The sequence below is a fragment of the Setaria viridis genome, chromosome 1 (assembly GCF_005286985.2).
Source record: "Setaria viridis chromosome 1, Setaria_viridis_v4.0, whole genome shotgun sequence".
Classification (NCBI taxonomy): Eukaryota; Viridiplantae; Streptophyta; class Magnoliopsida; order Poales; family Poaceae; genus Setaria; species Setaria viridis.
Genome location: NC_048263.2, coordinates 35,972,139 through 35,975,954, shown reverse-complemented (window position 1 = coordinate 35,975,954; position 3,816 = coordinate 35,972,139). Strand labels below are relative to the sequence as shown.

The window sequence follows — 3,816 nt, the reverse complement described above, 5'->3', positions numbered from 1 at the left end:
TCAATCATCGACAAGATCATCTGTAGGCAGTAAGCTAAGAGTTTAAATAAGATGTTCCTTATACGAAACAATGCTCCAACTCTGTATGAAATGAAAAGGCAATAAAGGTCATTAAAATATACCTTAACGCCTTCCACTGCATTTTTTGCTTCAGGGTTGCTACTGAAGTGATCATGGACCAGCTTGAAACAAAAATAAAGGGTAAAACCAACTCAGAATAAAATATTATTTTGAGTAAGATCAAGGGCCGAGTGTACAGACGAAGAAATAAGTCCAAGAAAAAGGTAATGAGAAATGCTTGTGCATTCTCCTATTCAATGGCATACTACAATTAATTATATTCTTTTTGCATCATTAAAGTAGGATACATTATGGAAATATCTCAATAACTACACTTGTTTTACTATGGACAAATATTCTAAAGTGGCACCTCCTGAGAGAGGATAAATATTGTGAGACAGGGCATGTTATCACACAAAGATGCATTGTTCCATAATATTTTATTTCTTTCCTGTTAGAGCCACTTATCAAGAAATGTTAACATGGGTTATGTTTTTGAAACTTTATTAACATGGGTTATTGTCAGGAAAAGAATTACTGCATGGCAGTGGGCAGTGGAAGTGAGCCATGTTCTTGAGAAGTGAAAACAGATACTACTTAATTATTTTCCAGATTTGTTTGGTAGTAGTTACATTATATTTGGTGAGTGCTTCATTGTTAATGCATGCATTTTCTTGCTCCCTGCCTTGTGTAATTCCTGTCAGTATTTCAATCCACAATTTAACCTAGCCAGTGAGGTTGTTCATCCTGGGCGTCCCTATGCGAAGCATATTTCTGGTGTTAGCGCTAGGATATGTAATGGCAACGTATTGAGCATCTTCCAGTACCAGTCTCAAAATTTCAAGTCATAAGCAAATGCAGAGAAAAATGGTAGCACTCAGGCAAAGCAAAGAAGGATGACTGACAGGCAAGAGAGGAAAAGGATACCTGCAATATTTTGTTCAGTGACTTTGCAAGGGCTAGCTTCAAGTCACCAGGCTGCAGAGCACCACTTGCATAATCATTTGTAAGCTCCTCCATGCTCAGGAATGTCCTGTATATGATAGTCGATAGTAGTCGTACCAGATTTATAGCATGGTATATACACACGAATCTTCTGCGAATGAATTCACTTATTTGTAGCTTGTTAATGCCTTGCTACTTTTTTTAGTCATGATACAGACTGGATGAAATAAGGTCAATTACATGAATAGTGCTTGTCACGAAACATGCAGTAGTGACTTGCCAGAGAAACTTACTTATCACCACCATCCTCTTTCTTCCGAACCACCTCAAACTTTCCATGCCACGGTAAGATGATATATTTTATGTACTCCAAACACGGATTGCCTCCCACCAATTTTGGAGGGCAGAAAGCATGTATTATTTTTCAACTGATATCAACCTGCAATGCATCAAATGTCAGTATTGAACAATCCCATTTGTAAAACTATCAAAAATCAATGATTTCCCAAGACAAACATCAGCTAGTGAACAACATGAAGCAGCTGATTTTGATATCTCTATGGTTACACTGGTTGACACAAAACAAAATTTTACACAACATACAAGATAATTATTTTCACATATAGGATCAAGTAACAAAAGGACTAGTAAACAGGTTAATGACACTAGTTCCTTTCTTAAAGTGCATAAGAGAAAAGTCGCTTCTTCTGAATAAAGAATGAGTCCATGATAGAACTAATAACAGAAATCACATCTGTTTTCCCATCCTATTCAATATATATTTGCTTCCGACTGAGCCATGCGGACTGTAATGTCATACTCTTGCATAGCCCATAGGTACTGAAGTGAACTATTGTTACTCGTCTTCCCGAACCAAGATGGTTTTCTTTACACTATATGAAAATTGCGTGGAAAGTTAGATTGGATTGATGAGGGATAGATGTTACAATATATAGGGGTGAGGAGATCCTAAGCTTATGGAAACAGGGCCGGCTAAGGATCTCCTCCTATCTCTAATCAATCTATCGGGGGCCGGCCGGGCTATAAGCCACGGGAGCACAGGCCCATATACACACACGCACATACAACTTGCTAACACTATTGTTGTACTGCCCTATGAATAGCGCGCAAGAGTTGCAAAAATGACTGGCTCTTGTATCAAAATATTTGAAATAAAATTATGTTTGCTATACAAAAAATGCAAACAACTAGTGTCATCAACCTGTGTCAACAACTAGTACAGATATATATAGCAACGTTAGCATTACAGAGGTTCTAATATTACAGTGCAGACCTCATTATCTTCCATGTAGATAGCCAGCAACGAATTTCTCCTATGTTCTTCTTCAGGGTATTGTAACAAATTAGGAAGTATATCTGTAGGATGCGTGCCTGAGTATGCTTTAGTGCATGTATGTAGTGTGCATGTGTCTTTTGTCTTGACATAGATTACCATTATACAAGGATAAAATACCGAGGTATATCCACAATAAACAAACTGGAAGAACAACTAAATACAAAATCTAAAGATACTGTGTGACAACGCAATTGGCTTATTCCGCCTTTTTACACGCTTGCAGTATTCTCTAGCTAACAAGTTGGCCTCATGCTGACCCATGCCCAACAGCCATATGTCAACCTGCAACTTAGAATGTTTCCATAGATGTACATGAATAAATGTTTGTAAAATGTTCACTATAAAAGCTATACATGTCAGGCAAAGTATAGATGCATATTTTACATTACTGATTTATTACAGGATATTAGCAATCAGTCAAATCTCCTCTGATTTGATGGATACAGCAAATTTTGGTGTGTTGATATAAAACCTCATGGTGTTTAAGAATACGATAAAAGCATCCAAATCTCAAAAAACATTAGGAAAATTACAAACTGCAAGTTGGAGAAGATAAAAAAGAAGGATAAACTAATTATATTGCATCATTCTTGACTACCTTAATTTTAAAAATTCCAGCGTTTAAGGTGCGCATTAGATTGCTATTTCAGCAGTTATAAATAGATTAGCAGTCAAAGACAAAGTTAACTGACACATGCCATAGCGACGCATTTGTAAACAGAGATGTGACTAACAAATCTCCTAAGATTCAGGGGCAGGGCTAAGTTGTATTAGGGAGGCGCACAGCACATGCACCATGGTAAATCAAGATTTTGCTAGTAAATTTACTCATATCTGCCGCATGTTACTTTGAAATTGCATCTGTTTCTCAAGTGCACCACTGTCCTTTTGGTGCTATAGCTTTGCCCCTGCTAAGGTTGAAAGTTTTCAAAGAGGAAAAAAAATAACCTTCTGAAATAATATGGTAGCACACTGCAAGGAAGGGTAAAATGCATCAGCAGAAGTGAATTCTTCAAAGGGATCTCTACTCCCATAACATCTGCAGGTAAACAGAAATGAAATGACTTGCATGTTCAAATGAACCTCCATTTGATGCTCCAATTTAATGACTGCCAAGTGAAATACATATTAAATACTCAAATAATCCAAACAAGAATATACCTTTTTATTCTATGCAGTGTGGTCTTTCTTGAAACATCCATGGCGAGTGGCCAATATTCATCGGCATGTCGATTTATTTCATCTGACAACCACACTAGCTCTACCCTATCAAGAGCCATGCCAGCTGCTTTCCACATCTCAATATTGTACAAGCCAATAGTCTGCATTTTATTTAGGTTGCCACCAATATTACAGTTTATCCGGGCAAACCAGTCTGTCATTAAGATTTTGACTTTGCAACCAGATCTAACCATCTTATTAACACAGAGAGTCTTTATGATGCCCTGCAGCAT

The 3,816-nt window shown here is 37.2% G+C and overlaps 1 pseudogene; it reads right to left on the bottom strand.

The window, feature by feature from the left end:
* On the bottom strand, positions 1-3,816 carry LOC117856320 (tyrosine--tRNA ligase 1, cytoplasmic-like; annotated as a pseudogene).